Genomic DNA, 22,574 nt, shown 5'->3' with positions numbered 1-22,574 from the left:
CAACAATGTCCCTCCTGTACTCCCAGTAACACTTTCAGACCTTCAGCAACACCCCTTCTTTACTCTCAGGAGCACCTTTACATACTCTCAGGAACACCGTTTCTAGACTTGCAGTAACACCCCTTCTGAAGTCACCATTTCATCATTTCATGCCCAAAATAATACCTTATATACTCTCAGTGAGTAACATCCTAACACCACTGTTTCCAGACTCCCAGTAACGCCCTCTCCTGCTTCAGTAACGCCCCATTCTGTACTCTCAGTGAGTAACATCCTAACACCACTGTTTCCAGACTCCCAGTAACACCCTCTCCTGCTTCAGTAACACCCCTTCTACACTCTCAGTGAGTAACATCCTAACAGCACTGTTTCTAGACTCCCAGTAACATCCTTTCCTGCTTCCGTAATGCCCCTTCGGTACTCTGTGAGTAACATCCTAGCAGTATTGTTTCCAGACTCGCAGTAACTCCCTTTCCTGCTTCAGTAACGCCCTTTCTATACTCTCAGTGAGTAACATCCTAACAGCACTGTTTCTAGACTCCCAGTAACACCCTTTCCTGCTTCAGTAATGCCCCTTCTGTACTCTGTGAGTAACATCCTAGCAGCACTGTTTCTACACTCCCAGTAACACCCTTTCCTGCTTCAGTAATGCCCCTTCTGTACTCTGTGAGTAACACTAACAGTACTGTTTCCAGACTCCCAGTAATGCCCTTTCTTACTTCAGTAATGTCCCTTCTGTACTCTCAGTGAGTAACATCCTAACAGCACTGTTTCCAGACTCCCAGTGAGAGGTGAAGCCAGCTGGACTTCCTGGGTCGAGTGGTGACTTGGAGAACTTTTCTGTCTTACAAGGAGATTGTAAAATGCACCAATCACCTCTTTGTAAAAACACACCAATCAGTGCTCTGTAGCTAGCAAGAGGTTTGTAAAATGGACCAATCAGTGCTTGGTAAAATGGACCAATCAGCAGGATTCTAAAAATAACCAATCACGGGGAGGATTGAGAAAAGGGCATTCTGATAGGACAGAAACAGGACATGGGAGGAGACAAATAAGGGAATAAAAGCTGGCCACCTCAGCCAGCAGCGGTAACCCAATCCATCCCCTTCCACACTGTGGAAGCTTTGTTCTTTTGCTCTTCACAATAAACCTTGCTATCGCTCAATCTTTGGGTCCGTCCTATCTTTAAGAGCTGTAACACTCACTGTGAAGGTCCATGGCTCCATTCTTGAAGTCAGTGAGACCACGAACCCACCAGATGGAATAAACTCTGGACACACCAGTAATGCCCTTTCCTGCTATAGTAATGCCCCTTGTGTACTCTGTTGCACCATTCCATATTCTCAGTCTATGAAGCAGATGAAGTTTCCTCCACACTCAGCTCAGAAGACAGATGCCTGACTCAGGCCCTTACCCATTGGACCACGATGTCCTCTTGGCCATGGGCTTAGCCGAGTTGGGCCACGTGGGCCTCACTGGAGGTTCCAGTTGGGGCCATGGTTTAAGCCACTCTATCCTGGGGCTTGCTGAGCTCTGGGGATGACACCGTGGAGCTGCTGCCATCTGCCCTGTGACGATGTCTGAAAGTGAAGCCATGCTGAGTGGAACAAGGCTGAAAGATGAGGAAAGATGGATTCTGACTGGCATCGTTGGAACACCTGGATGCTGTCGATAGCATGAGCCAATACTTGATGTCTTTCCATAAGCCGGGGTAAGCTATGTTTTCTGTCACTTGCAACACAAAGAGATCTAATTCAAAGGCGTTCTTATGTGGAATGTGGTCTGCAGTCTGCCCTACCTTCAAGCCAGGCTGAGGGCAGGTTCTTGCATCATCTCCTTAAAGTGGCTTCTGTAATATCCCTACTCGGTGAACCCCTCGGTGCCTCCAGTAGCGGATGAAATTACGCCCCAGGGGATCAGGCCTCCCTCCACAGCTGACCAGGGACAACTCCTTGACTTTATATTCCATCACCCCTTACATCTGGACAGCATCCTAAATGTTCCAGCTACCTTCTGCCTTTCACCATGCTCCTTCTACCTGGCAAGCTCTTGCCACTGATCTTCATGCTGCCCAGTTTTGAAGTTCAATTTAAACTTGAACTTCATGCCCCCAGCCACAGAAAGCTTTCCCACATAACTCCTGAGTTGGCCTTCGATGTGGCTCATTTCTTGAGCATCTACTATGTCCCACTGAACTTGGCTCATTTATTATCTGCTTTGTTCCACTGAATGGGAAAACTAAACCCTATGAAGACAGGGACTTCTGTGCTCCCAGTTCCTACTTCAGACCCTGGATCACAGCCAGCACTCAATAAACATTTGTATACACATCATATTGGTTTCCTATAACGACTCTGAGGGACAAAGTTCCTGCTGCATGAATGAAGGGAAACTGAGGCTCAGACTGAATCATGCTGCTCAAGTTCACAGCAACCTAGCCAGGTGTGGGATGGTCTATTTCAAACATGCTCTCGCCATTGTGAAAAACTGTTTCCCATATTCATTCCTTCATTTGTTTATTCACTAACAATCCACGGAGTTATCTACTATGGGTTTTGTATTGGAGTCATTTGTAATGCAGGTGTAATTCACTCCCTACTCCATACAGTGGGCATCACAGGGCACCCACTGCACAGAACCAGTGAATGCTACTGCTGAGACACTGCAGAAGATGCTCAGACAAGTCCCAGCAAGGGCAGGCCTTGGTCAGTTTTCCTCTGCCTCACTGCAAGTTCTCTGGGAGCCAAGATCGTGTCCCATTTGCTTTGTTATTTACTCCAAATTAGCACACAGAAGGATTCCACATTGATTTAAAAAACTTACTACTGTTACAGTGAATTGCCATTTCGACTCATCTCATCAAAAAACAAATATAGAAAAGAGATCAATTAGCAGAGTGTGGCCGAAGCTGTAATTGTGTGCAAGGCTGTGCTGTGAGAGAAGGCTGAGGAAGTCAGAAAGCTGACTGGAGAATTCAGGCTTCTTCCTAGGTAAAGCACCTCCCAGAGGGTAGGGTTTATACCTCCAGGAGTATGTGGGCTTTTCCCTAAGGCATGCAGATGATATTCTGAAGATGAAGTGTTTGAACGTGAAGAACTGACAGCATTATGTTGGATCAGATGGTGTCTATCTTAAAACGTTCAGGTGTGTTGTCACTAAAATAGCTCAGATTAATAAGGGGTTTCTTCTTTTCCCAGAGTGACTGGGGATCTCCAGGGCTTTGAAAAGACGAGGTGATGGATAGACATATCGACATATCATAAAAAGTGGGGGTTTTTTTAATGTGGAGAAAAGAAGAAACTGAAAGTAAGGGAAAAATGGCAAATGAAGGAGAATCACTTAATTCCGATTCTGGTAACAGGATAATTTGTGAACATTCAGACGTGGGTCAGGAGGGAGGTTCCTTTTTCCTTGTTAAAGATTGTTTAGCAGATGAATTGTGAATAAGGAGTGACTGTAGAAAATATATGTTGACTTCTGTAGAAGAACAAATTGTTTTTAAGGTTACCGTGGTCATCAGATTGCAGAACAAAAAAGACTTCTATTTTCAGTTATTTCCTTTAGTTGCTATACAAGCTTGACATATTTACTAGAAAAAAAAAAGAACATACATCTAGAGGCATTTTATAATCTGGAATTTTTGCTAATTAACACTGATTGTCTCCTAATTTGGTGAAGTTTTATTGCATGAATACTTTTCTTCAAATAATTCTATAATTTTAGACTTGGAGAAAGCCTGAACAGTTGTCACAAGTATGACAGATGTGAAGATGAACTATGATTTTTCCAAAAGTTTTAGGGAGGGAGAGGAGGAGAAAGGAGGAAGAAAAAATATGAAGGTCAGGGAGATGTGGGTGTGGATCTCGGGGCCATCACTCACTTGCTCTGTGAGCTTGGTCAAGTTTCCTAAACACTGTGACTGGCTGCATTCTGGAGGAGAGGATACAGAGGGGTTTGGCATGGAGCAGGATGACTATTAGGGTTGAACTATTCATCCACAAAGATCCAACTGATTTCTTCTGACTTTTCACTGAGGTGCCACTGAAATAAGATTTATCAGTCTGTCAGTTTTGTTATTTCTGGAAGGCATTTCAAAACATCCTCCAAGGATCTGAATTAATTTTGTAATAATGAGATAATATCAAAATATATATAACATATATATAAAATATATACAGATCCCTTGGGATCTATATCTAGAGAGGGGGTGGAGGAAAGAAGAGGGAGGAGGGGGAGAAGAGGAGAGAGGAGGAGGGAGAGGGGGAGGAAGAGGAGGAGGGGGAAGAGGAAGGGGTAGAGGAAGAGGGAAGAGGGTGGTGGAAGGAGAGAAGAAAGGAGTAGGAAGAGGAGAAAGGAGGAGGAGGAGGGGGAAAGGAAGGGGAGGAGGAAGGGAGAGGAGGAAGGGAGAAAAGAAGGAGGGGGAATGAGGAAGGGAGAAAAGAAGGAGGGGGAATGAGGAAGGGAGAAAAGAAGGAGGGGGAATGAGGAAGGGAGAAAAGAAGGAGGGGGAATGAGGAAGGGAGAAAAGAAGGAGGGGGAATGAGGAAGGGAGAAAAGAAGGAGGGGGAATGAGGAAGGGAGAAAAGAAGGAGGGGGAATGAGGAAGGGAGAAAAGAAGAAGGGGGAGGAGGAAGGAGGAGGAAGGGAGAAGGAGGTGGAAGAAGGAAGAGGAGGAGGAGGTTGAGGAGGGTCTTTGTCATCATGCTGCGGTGGCCTGACCAGCAGTCCCAACTGACTGCACGGGAGCTCTGGAGCTGAAGCAGCCCATTGAAGGGCATGGGGCTGCGATGGCAATGCCTTTATGCCTCTGTATCCATTCCTCTTTAGTTGGGCTGCCCCAGAAGGTGTGTGAGTGAGGAAGCTCTCTGCTTGTGAGGCAGCCCTGGAAGAGGCTGATGACTGAAGGTTGCCTGCTCACAGCACCCAGCAGCTGGTTGGGAAGGTGAGCTGGCAGATCATCCCTGCCCACCCAGCTGCCCTTAACTCCCAGTTTTTAAGTCTGTAGGACTGAAATCAGAGGCCTCTTAGGGCCCCAGAGGAATGAATGAGAGATTCCAGATAAAATGCTTAGCACAATACCTGGCACTGGAAACGTCAATGAATGTGAATAAAAGCAATAACAATTATTTATTATTATTAATAGTTATAATAACTTGAATATGACTATTTGGCAATGCTTTACAAATATCTCAGCGTACCTAACCTCAGGCGTCATTACAGGCCGGCGAATTGACTGCTGTGCTCACTTTACAGATGAGAGCCACTCATGGAGGATGAGCACAGAGCCGTGACCAAGGCCGGGGTTTTTGAAAATTTCACAGTGGTCCTGTCTTGCTGACATTGTTTGAGATGGTTTTTCATCCTTTTTTGAATGGTCTCCTGATTTTTCCTGGTCTTGCCGGAAGGATGTTTGGTGGATAAGAAGGAGGATGTGACCTCCCCCAGCGTAGCTTTCCACAGAATGCAGCCAAAGTCCTGTCCTTCGTTTTGAGGTCGCACTCAATGTCCCCGAGCTCCTCCCCGTGGTGGGGGAACAGCTCCAAGGGCTAAGCATGAGCACAGCTGCTTGTGCGTGTGAACTACACAACTGTTCTCTGATTGCCTAGAATTCCGATGTTTCCAGTTCGGTGTAGTAAAAAAATGTGCTTCAGTGGATGCTTTTTATCCTTACAGCACCAGCGTCAGAAGCACATGCATAATTTAAAAACTGTATATTTTCAATTATTGCGAGTTTCCCAAACAAGAGACTTTTTTTGGTGAATGTTAAATGCAACTAGGTGATCATTAAAATCTTTTTTTGTGTTGGCAGTTTCTTCAGCTCTGAAACTGAGTTAAAATTTCTTAGTAGTAATTGAGATCTCTTGGGAACTGTGTTTCAAAAAAGAAAAAAAAGATGTAAACAGCTTTTCCAGCAAAGAAAAAAATAAAGAACAGAGGGGAAAAGAGAAATAGGCTTCAATTTTACTTGTTTTGGAATCAAAGTCCTGGCCAATATCTCACTGAGATGAAAATTATTCCAAGTTAGAGGAGCAGGGCTAAGAATGTGTGTTTTTGTGAAATGTATTCACATTTTGGCCTTGCTAATACATGTTACTATCTGGCCAAAAATGACAACATAACCAAAAGCACTGGCCAGTGTTATCTAAAATATCACATATATAGTCTGATATCATCTCATTATTGCAAAATTAATTCAGATCCTCAAAGGATGTTTTGCAATGCCTTTCAGAAATAACAAAACTGACAGCCTGATAAATCTTATTTCAGTGGCACCTTAGTGAAAAGTCAGAAGAAATCAGTTTGATCTTTGTAGATGAATAGCTTGATGTTCAAACTCTGTCCAGCCTTTAGATTCCATGTCTGTAAAAATATCATGTAACAATTGGCGATGCTGAGACATGTCAAGACTCAAAGTTTCTTGGTTAGAATAATTGATTTCTTGTTAAACTCCTATACATACACTTTTAATTTCTTTCAAATCAAATTTCAACCGCCACAAGATTTTTCCAAAACTCTTCTTATAATAAAATGTCTAGAAAACTGAGAAAGTTTAATTCATTTTCAACTTAGAAAGCTAAGAGCCACCTTAAATGTTAGTGACATCTCAGGGTAACCCCACAGCTGCTCCTGACAATGCTCATAGGGTGGCCAGCATTGGTGCACTCATCACACTGGGGCTGTTTTGTGGATCCAGATGAGGAGGTGGAGGCTCTCCTGTCTTTCTTTTTGAGAGCTGTGTCTCCACGACATCCATTAGCCAGACACATCTGCACAGAATATGGGGGTCATGATAAACATCAGTAGTGTGTCTAGATGGCAGTCCCCATGTCTCTTTTTTCCCCTTTTCATCCAGGTGTTTTGGCAATAAAAATAGCTGCCCAGCTTTTTAAGCAACGATTGCTCTCTCCGAATATTCAGTGTACCTTCCTTTGTACCAGTCCAGAAGTCTCTGAAGCATTTCATGGCATGACATCTGGAGAGGCTCTGGGGCTGGGCTGATGGGTTGGATGTCAGGTGTACGTCCTCCTGACTGCGGCATCTGGGACACCGCTTAACAGTTCAGTGCTTGGACTTCCTCATCTGCGGAGTGCAGTTATTCACAGACTTAGGAACGAGATTAAGTGAATTCATAACACAAATGGCTTTGCACCATGCCTGTCCACAATGAGTACTCAGTACAACGGGCTGTCTTATCATTGTTGTTACTGCCGTCGTTAGAGTGTGCAGACCCTGATTGCTGTTTTGACTTACTGCTTTCAAGATTCTACAACTCTCTACAGGCTTGTGGTCAAGCCTTTCAGTAAGAAACTTTTCTCACCTCACCTGCTGTCAGGATTTGATACAAATTTCGTGTTGGTATAGAAGGAGATTATACTAGCAACAAATGCTAATAATGCAGGGGCCTGCATGCTTTTCAGTTAAGCAGATGAGTGTCAAGTAGACTGTTCTGGTTGAAGAGGCGCCAGCAAGAATGACAGGTTTAAAGTTAAGATTTGGACTTCAGTGCAGTTGGCCTTTTGCTTTTATAGCAGAATGGTTTTCTAACAACATCTTCTAAAGAATCCTCCAAATTGTTCGATAGGTCCCTTGTATTTTCCAGTACAATACTGAGCAGAATTGGTACACTAAAAATTTTTCCCATTTTATTTATTCATCCATTCAACAAATACTGATGGACCACCTACTACATATGTGGGTGTGAACGAGAACCTCAAGTCTGATGGGAAGAGCCTGTGTTCTGGGCTGCCAGGAAACAGCTGTGAAGGAAGGAGCAGCTGTGATGGCCACGGCTGTGTCCGAGAGGGGTGCAGTGGGTAAGAGACTGGAACAGAGAGTGTGCTGGAGTATGATGGGGGTGTTAGGGGGCCTGCAGTTAGGGAAACACTGGGTTTTGAGGGGAAGCATTGAAGCTGAAATCTAACTGATAAGAGGAGACCAGCATCCAAAGACCTGGGGAAGCGTGTTCCAGGCAGTGAGGCAGCAAACACAGGGCACAGGTGTGTTTCTATGTTGTATCCGTGTGTGTGTGTGTTGCATCATCTGTGCATGCTATGTGTATTGTGTGTTGTGTTTCTGTGTATTGTTTCTGTGCATGCTCTGTGTGTTTGTATGTTGTGTGTGTATATGTATGTTTGTATGTTGTGCCTATGTGTATTCTACATGTTTGCATGTTGTGTGTGTGTTCTGTGTGTTTGTGTGTCTGTGTTTGTATTTGTATCTCTGTGTGTTGTTTCTGTGCATGTTCTGTGTGTATGTTGTGTCTGTGCATCTTCTACATGTTTGTATGCTGTTTGTGTGTGTGTTCTGTGTGTGTGTCTGTGTTTGTATTGGGGTCTCTGTGTGTTGTTTCTGTGCATGCTCTGTGTGTTTCTATGTTGTATCTGTGTATCTGTATGTTCGTATGTTGTGCCTATGTATGTTCTACTTGTTTGTATGTTGTTTGTGTGTTCTGTGTGTTTCTGTGTCTGTGTATTTGTGTCTCTGTGTGTTGTTTCTGTGCACACTCTGTGGGTTTGTATGTTGTGTCTGTGTATATGTATGTTTGTATGCTGTGCCTATGTGTGTTCTACATGTTTGTATGTTGTTTCCGTGTGTGTGTTCTGTGTGTTTGTGTGTGTGTCTGTGTGTGGGTAAAGAGCAGCTGCTGGGACTGAGCCTGTGTCCAGAACTGTAGCTGTCTCACAAGGTGGCTGTTGGGCCCCTCCCATGGGTCCAGCTGGAAGCAGACCTGTCTTACTCCAGGGTAAGAGTCAGGTCATCAGAGCTTGCACAGTCCAGGCACACCCAGGATGGCCAGGCAGGAATGGAAAGCAGCTCCACACTTGTGCCACCCACTGGCGTTCCCAACCGTGGAACTGAAGCTAACTGCTCACAGGCATCTGCACACTTCCGCCACACACGTGTGCACATCCTGACACCAAACTCAAGCTGCTATACCATCAACTTCTCTAGAAGTTCAACAAGGGAAGTAAGTTATAAGAAGAAGAAAGCATGAATACAAGAGCAAGAAAATGAGGTTTAGTTTGGGGTTTCAAAATTGGTTTCAGCTGCAGACTCTGGGTCACAGCTCCTAAAGGTGCTGTCCATGGGAGAGAAGAACAGGGTGGGTAGGAAAGGCTTTGGCCTCCTGGGCAACTTTGATTCTTAGCTTTTCTGGGACTGCATGTAAATGTCCTGTTGTTCCTGTTTGTACTTTGAGCCCTTTACTCTAACTCCAATTGTCTAATCTTGGTTTGGACAAACTCCCTCAAGGACAGGAACAGGCCTTTTCTAAATTGCACCGAGACTCCAGGTTTAGATGGAGGATTGGTTGCCATGGACTCATATTCATTCAATATCAGGGCTCTAGGAAGGTTCCTTAGAGACACCGAGTGACAAGCTCTTCATTTGGAGAGAAAGTCCAGACAGACAGGGTGGCTGCGCCAGAGGCAAGTGAGTTAGAGACAGATGCTGGCCTTGAAGCCTGTCCTAGGTCTGAACCTTGATCTTTTCCCTTTGTAATTTATCATGGATGACTTAAAATTAGCTTCTCTTTTTTTTTTTCACTGTATTTCTGCTTTGCAATGAACAATCTCTTAAAACAAACACATTTGGAAAATGACAACATATCTTTCCCAAGGTAATTTCTTATCCTGCTTTTCTGATTTATGCATTTACTACTATTTTAACATCTTCTTTTTCTTTTTTTTTGAGATGGAGTCTTGCTCTGTTGCCCAGGCTGGAGTGCAGTGGCGTGATCTCGGCTCACTGCAAGCTCCGCCTCCTAGGTTCACGCCATTCTCCTGCCTCAGCCTCCCAAGTAGCTGGGACTACAGGTGTGTGCTACCATGCCCGGCTAATTTTTTGTATTTTTAGTAGAGACGGGGTTTCACCACGTTAGCCACGATGGTCTCGATCTCCTGACCTCGTGATCTGCCCGCCTTGGCCTCCCAAAGTGCTGGGATTACAGGCGTGAGCTACCGCGCCCGGCCTATTTTAACTTCTTAAACTCTCATATGGTATTCCTGGCATGCAGGCAATAACTGATACACTTATCTTCAGTTTGGCATTATTTTTCTCCTTTCCATCTCAGGGAACTCACATACACTTTCTAACTTTTCCTGTCTTTGTTGCCAAGACCTTCCATAGCCATTTTTGACATGTTTACAAATACCTTTGGCCATAAAAGTAGGGCATATTTGAACTTCTTTAAACAACTGATAACTTGGAAATATTCTCATTATAATCAATTTAATCATTGCAGAGTACACTGAGTGAAAGAGGCTAAACCCTCCTTTGAGTGTCTCCGTCACACCACTGTCTCCTTACGGAAATTCCTTAACCTTGGGGAGCATAAGAGTGTGCTCCATAGACCTTAGCCATCAATTCCTACAGCTATGGGCATGCACATACATACACTTTTCTTTTTTGTACATAGAATTAGGAATTAAGATCATGTCTTTCTCTGGTCCTTTAATAATATGTTGGTTCTAAAGAGCAGTGATTATCACCTGGGAGCAATTTTGCCCACACCCAGGGGACATTTGGTGATACCCAGGGAAAATGTTGGTTGTCACAATGTGGGAGGGGGAGCTACTGGTGTCTAGTGGGCAGAGGCCAGGGATGTTGCTAAACATCCTACACTGCACAGGACTGGCTCTCAACAGAGTAAGCCAGTAGTGCTGAGGCTGAGAAACCCTGGGAGGGCTCTACCTTCCCTCCTTGGGGGCAGTGGTGCTCATGGTGTGGATCCTGAGTAGACAACAGGCACCCATGAACATTCAGGTGGTAGCTTAGTGTCCAGGGTTGCAAGTCTTGCTGCAGTAAGCATCCAGAAGCACCCTTCTTTGTGGTATCAGAGGCAAAGTATTCAGCGAGGTTGAACTCCTTGCTGGACTGCAGATGCAGGCACACCACATTGTCACATGCTTCCAAGTAACACACATTCTGTTCCTTGGAATTTCCTTCCCATTCTTCTGCCAGAACTACTGGAACAAGAGTACTTCCTACTCTTTTTTCAAGGCTTCCTTCAAGAACTTCGTTTTGGAAGCCCTCCCTTAAGACCAGACAGAGCAGTTATTCTTTCCCTGTGTGTACTCGGAGGGTGAAGTGCCTCCTAAGCAGACCACAGCCTCCATGAGAAAAGGACCCAGGCCAGTTTTGCCTATGGTATGAAGCCCAGCATTTAGCACAAGGTTGGCACAACGGCAAGCACTCAGAAAATGTCTGTTGGTTGAATAAGTGACTGAACATATGTTAGCACTTGTCTCACAAAAGCAACTATTGAAATATGCCCTGTCATCTTCATTAGACTATGACGTCATTAGGGACAGGGGCTGTTTTTATTTTCATTATCTCCAGTGCCCAGGACAATACTTGACACATAGTAGCATGAGTAAAGGAATGAGTGTGGCTGACTGGCTAACTGAATGAATGAATGAAGTGTACCTAACTGAACGAACGAATGAAGTATAGCACCCTATCTGACCTTATCTGATCTATGCTCATCCAAGATAATTTTCCTCTTTAATAAACATTTTGGTATTCCAAGCACTCTGCAGCCCCACAGTGAGGACGCTGGGTATCTATTGCTGAATAGCTGATTATTCCAACAACCTAGTGGCTGAAAACAACAAACATTTATTATTTTGTAGTTTCTGTGGGCTGGGAATCTGGGTGTGGCTGAGCTAGGTGGTTCCGGCTTGGGGTCTCTCCCCAGGTTGCACCCAGGTGTTACTGGGCCTGCAGTTACCTCAAGGCTGACTGGGGTCTGTTTACAAGCTCATTCATGTGTCTGTAGGGAGGCCACCATTCCTGACCAAGTGAGCCTGTCTGTGAGGCTGCCTTAGGATGTGGCTAGGAGAGAGTGCCCAAGGCAAAAGCCACAGCCTTTTTATGACCCAATCTCAGAAGCAGCATCTTATCCCTTCTACCATATTCTGCTCATTAGGAGCCAGTCACTAGGTCCATCCCACACTTGTGAAGAGATCACTCCAGGGTGTGAATTTCAGAAGGCTACAGCATTTGGACCATCCTAGAATCTGCCCACCACAGTGGCAGTTAATTGGCGTTTGTTTATTTGGATCAGGTGATTCCTGGGTTGTTTTATTATTTCAACAAGTTCAATAGCTTATTTCTTTAAACATGTGCTAAGAAAGCACAAGCCACAGTAGGCACTGGTGGAGCTGACAGTCCAAACAGCCAGTGCAGGTCTCCTCCCAATGAACCCTTCAACACTGCTGGCCTTGACTGGGGTTGGGAGGGGCCTTGTTAGAAAAACTGAGGGGTTCACAATTTGAGGCCCTGAAATTAATCAAAGAAAATAACTGGCGCCTAAGGCACTAAGAGTAAATATCTCACAGAAGAATTGGATGCCAAACCCTCAGGTGGCAGAATCCCTGCTCAGCTCTGCAAAGGGAATCAGGGCTATGTTAGTGTCCCGGGGCTGCTGAAGCCAATTGCCACAGCTTGGGGGACTAAAACCAAAGAAATGTGTTATTTCAGTTCTTGAGGCCAGAAGTTGGAAGTCAAGAGTTGGCAGGGTTGGTTCCTTCTGAGGTCTTTGAGGGAGAATCTGTTCCATTCCTCTTTCCTAGCTCCAGAAATCCTTGGTGTTTCTTGGCTTATTGTAGGCACATCCCTCCAAGCTCTGCCTCCACTTTCGACTGGCATTCTCCTCTCTGTGTTTCTGTGTCCAACTTTTTAAAAGGACATCATTGGATTTAGGGCCCACCCTAATCCTGTATGATGTAATCTTAACTTGATGACATCTACAAAGAGATTGTTTCCAAATAAGGGCACATTCATAGATACTGGGGGTTAGGATTTGAATGTAATATTTTGGGGGATTCAATTCAACCTGCTATGGAAAGTTATAGTAGGAAATGGCATTTATGCTTGAAGCATTTTGAAAATAGGTTTCTCAAGGTCGTCTCTGTTGTTCAAGCTCAGGACAGGTCCTGCCTTTCCTATGAGCCTTTGTCCTGTCTCTTTCAGCTCCACCGATGGCTGCACAGCTGACGTGCAGCCTCTATGGGCTCAGACTGTTTCCAGCTTTGCCTATTCCCTTCCATATTCCAACCTCTGCATCTTCCAGACACTTGGCCCTTCCTCCCTCCTGACTTACAGCTACTGTGTAATAATTATACCCGTTTCATGTCCAGCTCACAGCCTTGGCATTTGCTGTTGCTGTGCCTGGAGCACTTTCCCACTGCTTCTTTGCATATTTGGCTCCTTCTCTTATGTCAGCCTCAGCTCTGGTGCCTCCTCCTCAGCTAGACCATCCCTGACCTGCCTGTACAACAAGGCCTCCCCATGTCTCCTCCCCAAGCATTTACTTTTCCATGAAGTTTTGTCATCTTCATAGAAAGTGCCATGAATCCTGCTCTTTGTCTGTCTTACCAGTGACATGTGAACCCCCAAATGGCTGCACTCCACTGGCCTCTGCTGCTTCCTCCTCATTTTTAGAACACACCTGCCACCTGCCAGGTGCTCATAAATATTCATGGAGTGAATGAATGTCTCCCTGCAAGGTTATGCATTATTTGAATTTAGGATATCTGTCTGATTCATTTCATCTTTGTGTCTTCCTCAAGGCCCAGAAAAATCGTTACATTCATAAGGCCCTCGATAAATATTGATTGCGTGCATAAATGCAGTGAATTGATGGGTTTATTCATGATGTATCAGATTCATAGTAGTTGTTCAATGTAGAAAACGTAGGGTCTGGAAAGCATTCCATTTGATAGTGTAGCTTCAGTGTTTTCAGTGTTTCCTGAAATTCAATTATGTACCATTCACTTTCATTTTCATACAGCTAGCACAATCATTTATATAATATGTTCTTTAAAATAACTCAATTTTTAAACATAAATCAATTTACTCAGTAATAAAACTTTATCATTATTGTAAAGGGAAAACCAGTATCATTTGTTATAAATAGAATGCAACCCTTGAAACTGAATAGAATAAAATAAAACACTGTTATTAAGTTCTAGCTACACAGGGAAGGATCTGAGCTTGAGGTGGGAACCCTCTCTTTGTTATAAAAAGAGATTTGGTTTTGATTTTGCACCATAGTTTTGCAAGATGTTACCATTGGGAGAAACTGGGTGAAAAGTACATGGAATCTCTCTGTGTTATTTCTTACAACACATGTGAATCTAGAACTCCTTCAAAATAAAAAGCATAATTTTAACGAGGAGTTTAGCAAGTGGTGCAGAGATGTTAAGGAGCAGTTAATCTCCTCGATCACATCAGGAACATTCAAACAACACCTGAGAAGGGAAAAGTTTCATCCAGAGTGATTCCGTTGTATTCCATGACATTCCTATGAACCCCATGACATCATTTTGGAAAGAATAATGCACATAGCCCATGCTTTGGGAAACACTGGCATAGGAGGACCCACAGATGGGGGCAAATGTAAAGTCCTCCAGAGTCATCTTGGGCCCAGCTACTGTGATTCCCAACAGCCACTGGGACGCGGCATGCAACCACCTCGTATCTGGCAAGGACGAGAAGCCCTGGAAACTCATACATGTTGGTGGAGGCAGAATGTGGTACAACCACTCGGGAAAAACAGTCGGCAATCAAGTTAAATATTCTATCCTTGGCCTCAGCAGTTCTATTCCTAAATATTTACCCAAGCACATAAAAATAGCTGATCATACAAAGACTCATACCCAAATATCTATGGTGATAAAAGCAGATCAATGGTTGCCTAGGCTGAGTGGATCAGATATTGACTATGAAGGGGCATGAGGAAATACTGCGTAGTGAGGGACGTTTCTTTATCTTGATTGGAGGAGTTGTTACACTGGTGCGTACATTTATCAAATCTCATTGAACTATACTCTTAAGATCTACGATTGCATTTTATGCAAAGAGATTTCAATAAAGTTGGTTTGAAGTAACGCAAACCATGCCACACCTCAGGTTCAGGCTCTGCAATGGCTTCTTCCACATTTAAAATTAAGTCCGCCAAGCCCCATAGGTCCCATCCGATGGGCTCCCTCAAGCCCTGTAGGTCCCATCTGACGGGCTCCCTAGAGCTCAATGAAGAGCTCCGTCTTCCACCTTTACCACGGTTCTTACTGTACCCAGTCACTCTGGCCCTCTTTGTGGATCCTCTCAGAAGATAATCCTTCCCTTGCCACCAAAACTAATACAGCCCCCGCCCTTCACTTTCCTATCACCTGATTTAAATGATCTGTCTGGTGAGCTCACTGGGTCTTTACTCGCATGTTGTGTCCACAGCTCCAATGTCCTGCAGGGTCCATGAGTGTGGGCCCCTTATCTATTTCATCATCATAACCCTGCATGTCCTCAACTCCTGGCACATATTGGGTGGCCCCATCCATACACGGTTGTTGAGTGAATCCATGAGATGACAAAGGCTATGATGTAGAATATATCATGAGTCAGAACCAGGCTTTCCTACCTCCAGACAATCAAGAGGCCTAGATTTGGGATCGAGGGAGAAAGGAGTAGAAGCCAGGAAGGAGAAGAGATTGAGGTTTACCAAGGGTGCAAGGTCCTGGCCCCTGACCGTAAGCTGAAAACTATAGAAATCATAGAACAATTTTAGCAATGAAATGCAGAAGACCCTGCATCAACTTTAGGTGGGACTTTGGATATTTTCATGGCCACAGAGCATCTTCCCATTTACCTGCAAGGCCCAGAAATGGACTTCAAAACAGTTGAGGCCAGCAGGCTCTGGATAAGTGGTAGGATTCCAGAATGCCCTCGGCGTGTTGTGGGAGGCAGCAGGTGATTTTCCTGGACTTCTGAGTTTATCAGAACCCCAAACCCCAATTGGCATTAACATTGAGGTCTCAATGTATCATGGCAGGAGGCTTCCGAGTGGTGAAAAGGAAGGTGAACATCAAAGCTCGGAAGACAAGAGGGTGGAGCGATGGCAACCAAGAGCAAGACCCTTCCCTCTCCTGTGATGGGGTGGCTCTACGTGAAGCCCCCAAACTGGACACAGGTCTGGCAGAATGAGGAACCCACTGAGATTTAGCTCCAACATCCAGCATAAAAGGGAGCCTGACATAGAATTTGAGTTAGTTAAAAATAAGGCACAATGCTTTTCATGTACTCCTGAGTTTTGTGGACTGGTGTTCAATTTGCAGCATTCTTAGTTGATTAAATCTGAGATGAAGAAAGAGTGACCAACACTTTCACTTTGGAAAGCTCTGGAAAAACAAAAGGGAGAGACAATTAGCTTCATCCATTAAGTCACTTAGTTATTATGCATTCATTCATGCAACTACCACTTACTGAGTACCTAATACTCCTGAGACACTGAGAAGTTTCTTGGGAATACAAAGATGAATAAAAACCATGCCAGGCAGGAGTTGGAGGAAGGTTCCGGATGCCACCATGCTCTACCTCCTGGCTGGACACCAGGCGATGTTGGTAACTTTCTGCCTCCAATTTCTGCAAATATATAATTAATAAACACAAGGTTATCTTCTAAACAGTTCTTAAAATGAGTCAACTCTGTTTAAACTTGCTCTTTTTAGAGAAAAATGTATTTTTGAAAGAGTTGGTTAGTGCTAGGGGAAATGTCTGGGCACCGCTCAGTCTGGTGTGAGAGCAGGAAGCAGCTCTGTGTGTCTGGGGTGGGTATGTGTGTAGGACCTGTGGGAGACCAGGTTGGGGGAAGGCACCTCCTCATCAAGGGCTCCTTTGCTTTGGTTTGCTTTGGTTTGCTTTGGCGTGGGAGGTGCTGTGCAACACCGGAATACGGGAAATAAGATCTCTGCTTGCAAATTATTTACTGAACCCGCAGGACACTGCTGACCCATTGAGTCATTGTAGCCCAAAGAGCAATATTGTTTCAATTGCACAGCCTTAATTTTGCTTGTCAGTTGTTGAGACAAATGCTGGATGTTGGCTTACTCAAGCCAACTTTAACCTCTTTCAAACCAGCTCTTCAGCAAGACAGAGCCTGGAAGGTAAAATCTACATTTGCCAGACTCTTTTGTAGCTGGTGCTGCAGGTGACCTCGGTGCTAGCTGAAGTTGACCTTGATGCCAGCAAGCAGACAATCTCCACGTCCTGGAGGGCTGGAGAGAGTGAGGAGAGAGCTGGCATGGGGAGGCCAGCAAGAGCGGAAAGGCCCTGGGATGCTCAGCAGTGGCTGTGGTCCCTAGTGTCCTAAGGGCTGTGACTTGCTAGGGCAGCAGGTGTTGGCACACTCCATAGTATGGCTGAGGGGTTCCTGTGATGGCATTGCCTTGGCTGCGTGGTATCCAGGCTTGATTCCCTGGTCTTCCTGGAAATGCTATATGCTACCCAAGGTCCAATAATCAATTCATTTCTGCTTAAATCAGCTCCACTGGATTCTGTTATCTGCAACTAAGAACTGTCTGATAGAGTTGCCAAAACCCGATGTTTGGCTTCTCTTGAAAAACTGAAAATCTTTAAAAGCTGCAATGGATTTTCACAAAGCAACAGCTACAAGCCATGTAGAGGTGGCCTTCCTGAGAGGAGCTAAGTGCCGGCCGGTTAGCCACCAGTATGTCCCGTACATTCATTTCACTATTGGTCTGATTTCCACTGGCACTTGAGTTTGGGTCTGACCTAAAATCACTCCAACATACAGGGAGTCTAGACACCAAATCCCATCTTTGTTGCTTTATTTTTTTTTCTTTTTGAACCCAAAAGCCTAAACACTCTCTGAAGTATATAACTATTTTTAACACAACCAAAGTTTTAGTTTTCACTTTTTGTTTGAAACATTAAAAAAAAAATCAAGCCGGAAAATTAAATAGATGGGTAGAGTAAAAGAAAGATTGATTTGAAATTTTGAAATGCACGAAATATATTTTTCTCCTGATGGGAAATGCCGTCATCTGGTTGTGGGCCATTAATATGCTATTCATATACCAGAAGAATATCACGTTAGCAGAAATTAATCCATCAGCTTTTCTATGTGGTGACCAGCACTGTCAGTTTAATAGCCACCAAAAAGCTGATGACGTGGAACGAGACTAAATAGCAGAGTAAATAGAGAGACACACGGTGATTCTTCAGATGCCTAAGTAGATTAACCTGCTTATCGATTAGCTGGCTTGTAAATTAATGAGTTATCCCCATTAACTATGTGTGTGTCTTCATAAAAGTCATCACTGGATTTTCTAGTGATAAAGTGAGCCAAGTAAAGAATAAAATGAGGATGATGCCACATGTAGATCCCTGAATTTATGGGGCAATTTCTCAGGGGGTTTTCTCCCGGGTTATGTGATTGCTCTTTTGCCTTTCCCCGTGCTCAGAGTGCACTGGGAATGTCAATTGACTGCCCTACCTGGAAAGTCACTCGGCCTATGGCTCCGCTTCCTCTGACAACTGCCCTTAACTCTGGTTAACACCTAAATTACCCCTCACATCTTTTTCAGAGACCCCTCCAGTGAAAAGCCTTCCCGGACGCCTTCACATGCAGCTGGGTGTCCCCTCAGCAGCTTCCTAAGGTGTCCCCCTTACCAATTCCTGCACTACAATTCCTTGCCCTGCTCCATCTCTTTAGCCGGGCCATGAGCTCTTTCAGGTGGAGCCTGTGGCTTTTGGTTCTCTGCTCCCTCATGCCCAGATAGAGCTGGGTACAAGGTGGGACCTCATTGGGTGCCAGTCACATTGAGGAACCATATTTCTATTGTCAGAAAACCTTGTTATGGGTCCGCCTTAGGATTGCTCCTGTGGAGGATGTGATGAGCTTGGGGAAAAATGCATCCTGCAGGTGGGATTCTCCCTGGATCCTTGAAGGTGGCTTCTGTGTCTATAGGCTGGAGAGTGCAGAGAAGGTGCTCCCAGGGTCCCAGCCAGCTATGAAATCCTCTTTTTGGGTATGCTTCCCCACACTTGGTGTCTGGCCTCAGGGCTGCCTGCCCTTTCCGAACCCCTGCTGCTCCTGGCTCTGTATGTGGTCCCATCCCTTATTTCTCCATTAGGTGTTTCTATCTCTTTTGGTGACTCATCCAGGGCATCCTCTCTTTCTTGCCCTATATCCTTCGTAAATTTCTTGACATTTCAGATAAGTGGGTTGCACCCTTCTCTGATGTAGATATTTTCCTATTTAGAAAACAACATATATTTTCATTAAAAATTGGGAAATGAAGGAAGGTAAACATGTGTGATGAGCTCTCCATCTTAAAACAAAACTTTTGGCCTTTAAGCACTCTGTAAATTAACCTGCCCTGGACCATGTCTGAAAAAGTATGAATGATAGTAAGTGTGTCTTTTTGTAAACACTTTACAGCTTTATAGCTCACATATTAAGTCCTTTTTGGATGGACTTAGCCAGGTTTTATTTGCCTTTTCACCACATTTATTTGAACTGGAAGGAGTGGGTAGGAATTGCATGAATTGCCTGGCTGGTAGCACTGACGTTGTCCTCAATATTTGACTGACAGTGGGGTGGAAGGGATGAGTGGGCCATCCTGGCTACATCTCAGTTCTGCCACTGATGATTATGTGAAAATGGCACATCTGCTTTCCTCTCTGAGATTCAGCTCCTTCTCCCTTCACAGTGGGAGAGTGTGCATGCGATGATCACCTGCCAGCTGTGGAATGCCATAGTTCTATGGTGCTCCAGTAAGGGGCAGTGGGCGTGAATTTCTAGACATCTTGTCGAATATGTGAGGACAAAGTGAATGCTTGTGTTCCCCTTTGGAAATGTCAGACTCCAGGAAAGTAGTCAGTGAAAATAGATGCTTGGAGTAGTTGTGTACAAGAGGAAGTGGTGTATATCAAAGTGTCCTCTTCTCTGTTGCCTGAGGGCTGTTTCTCTATGTATGAGGACCATTTATCTTTTATCTTGCCTCTGTGTACAGGTAGCAAGATCCACAGACAACATCATCTGTTGGATTAAAACTCAGAAGGCATCACCATACAAAACAGGGGAATGGGTTCCTGACATACTTTTACTCTCTTTATTTGAAAAAATCCCAATTTGGCTTGAAATTGAACCAGTTTTATTTTCTGCTATGACTATGGAGGCTTCAGATTTTAAAAAAGCCAACAAATTAATAACTCAACCATTCTTAGGTGAGGAAAATTCTCTGAAAAAAATAAGGGAGCAGGTTATGACATAGTAGGAGCTCAATAAAAGTCTGACGAATAAAAGAACAAATGAATGAACCAATGCACAAAAAAATGAATGATTTTCCAGTTGTTCAATCAAACGACCAAGAAACGACCTAGCCTGGTTAAGCTGTAATGAGAGTGCGTTATTTCTGCAATGCTGATTCTTGTTCTCATAACTTGGCAAGGAGATAGTGGTCCAGAGAAGCTCAGAGACTACCTCACTCTTTGCATGTATGATGTTCACCTGACATGCTTGTAAAACATGATGATGCCCTGTGCCACCCCTGGAGATTCTGTTTGAGTGAGGCTGCCAGAATGCTGTATACCTCTGGTTCTCAAACTTGTCCACTCACTGGTACCACCTAGAAAGCTTGAAAAATGATTATACTTAGCCCCCACAATTAGGGATTCTAATTAAAATGGTATAAGCCATAATGCCTTGGCATTGGGATTTTAAAAACTTCTCTGGGTTATTGTAGTGTGCAGGGGAGTTTGAGAGATGCTGCTGTGGGAGTAGCAAGTGTCTCAACTGGTTTTGATAATTGCTTAAGAAGACAGCAGCCCAGAGCTTTGCCTGTCATGAGACAGAGTATGCAACAAAGTCTGTGAGGAGATTTTTGATTTGGAACATCTAATGGCATAGATACCTTTATATCCCATTACCTACAAAATCAAGAAACGGTATATTAAATATGACAAATGTGCTTCTAAATGTACAATTGATTATACACAAAAGGAAACAAATTCCCCAAGTGCAGTAAGAAACAGAGAGAACGAAAAGGCAGTTTGCATACCTACGCTATGTGACATCTAGGTGTAAGAAAAGGAGGAGGGGTACAATCTCTATAATCTAGGGAAGAGATTCTTAATTCTAGCTACGAATAAGAATTGCCTAGGGAAATATTAAACCACATTAATGCTCCATCTAATTAAGTATCTGTGTGGATGGGGCTCAGCCATCAACATTATTATAAGTTCCCCAACATGATTCTAATATGCAGCCAGGTTGATTTGGGATCTTGGGGTTAATTTCCATATTGAAATCAGAAGGAGGCTGATTATCACCACATTATTCATCATTACTCTGGATGCCCTAGTAATGCAGAAAAACAAGGAAAAGGAATAAAAACTAAAGGACTGGAATACCATTAATTGTAGATGGTGTTATTGTCTACAGAAAACTTTAAAAATTGACAGAAAATCTATGGGAACTAATAAAAAAGTTAAACAAGGCAGACAGGTACAAGAACAATGATGAAAAATTCGTTGTATTCCTAACAATAAATAATACAATTAGACAATGGCATATTTTAAAAAGATATTCACAACATTAAAAACTGTAGAAGTAGCTAAAAATAAAACTAATGAAAGACAAAGAAGTCCTTTAGAGAGAAAATAATAAAAGGTTAGTAAGGACATAAAATAAGTTTCAGCTAAACGATGAGGTGTACCATGTTCATGAACAAAAGACTTAATCTTTTAATTAATTCAACAGAAAAAATCCAGCAATTTTCACAGGTCAGGTGGTATTCTGTGAACTAATTTCATACTTAATGGAGCATATAATATTATGCATAGTATACCTGATGTTAATAAATCATATGGAGAAAAAATAAAGCAAAGTGAGGGAGATGAGAAATGAGGGAGTGTAGGGGATTTCTGTTTTTTATATAAAATTCAGGGATAATGAATCCTGATAATGTGATATTTGAGCAGGAAGTGAGGGCATGAGCCAGGAGGATATTGGAGTAAGTTATTTCAGCCAGGGGAAAAAATGACACCAATGCCCAGAGAAGGTGCATGCTTGGTGTGCTGAGAGATGACAAACTGGTATCTCAGTATGGGTGGAGTGGGGAGTGTGGGTGTGTGTGATGGGAATGGTGGAATTTGAGGCAAGAGAATTAGGCAGGGGCAGTCAGGCAGTGCTCTGCTGGATACTGTAAGAAGTTTGATTTTTATCACCAGTAGGATGGGAATCTTTGGATAATTCTTAAGCAAGGGAGTGAGATTATCTAACTTAGGCTTTAAATGGCTCACACAGCTTCTGTGTGTCAATAAATTGAAAGAGCTCCATGGTGGAAACCATAATACAAGTTTGAGGTTATTGCTATAATCCAAGTGGCAGTCATGGTGGAGGTGGTGAGAACTGAAAACAAATTCTGGATACATTTGAAAGTACAGCCAGTAGGATTTGCTGATCAACTGTATACGGAGTGTGGTGTAGGAGGAAGGGAATGAGGAGTTAGGTCTGGAATCTATAAAGTCTCAGGTGATTATTAAAGTTACTGCATTGTTAGTTGTACATGGAATTTTGGAGTTCAGAGGAAGGTGGATGAAGTTTAGGCTAAGCATACAAATTTATCAGTATATAGATGGTATTTTTTAAAAAGGCTCCATGAACAGCTCTTCTCAAAGGGTGGTCCCAGGAATAGCAGCATTGATTTGTTAGACAAATTCTTGGGCCTAACCTCCAACCAACTGAATTAGAAGCTTCAGGGATGGGG

General features: G+C 43.7%; 1 long non-coding RNA gene across 1 annotated transcript in view; it reads right to left on the bottom strand.

The window, feature by feature from the left end:
• Positions 1-14,839: 14,839 nt before the first annotated feature.
• Positions 14,840-22,574, bottom strand: part of LOC129052297 (uncharacterized) — a 29,033-nt gene continuing 21,298 nt past the window's right edge. The window contains exons 5-6 of the long non-coding RNA XR_008517274.2: positions 16,271-16,422; positions 14,840-16,178 (exon numbers count right to left, since the gene is read on the bottom strand). This is a non-coding gene — a long non-coding RNA (uncharacterized LOC129052297). The remainder of the gene's footprint in view (positions 16,179-16,270; positions 16,423-22,574) is intronic.

The sequence above is a fragment of the Pongo abelii genome, chromosome 21 (genome assembly GCF_028885655.2).
Source record: "Pongo abelii isolate AG06213 chromosome 21, NHGRI_mPonAbe1-v2.0_pri, whole genome shotgun sequence".
NCBI lineage: Eukaryota > Metazoa > Chordata > Mammalia > Primates > Hominidae > Pongo > Pongo abelii.
Note: the sequence above shows the minus strand (reverse complement) of the source record. Positions and strands in the feature narration are given on the sequence as shown.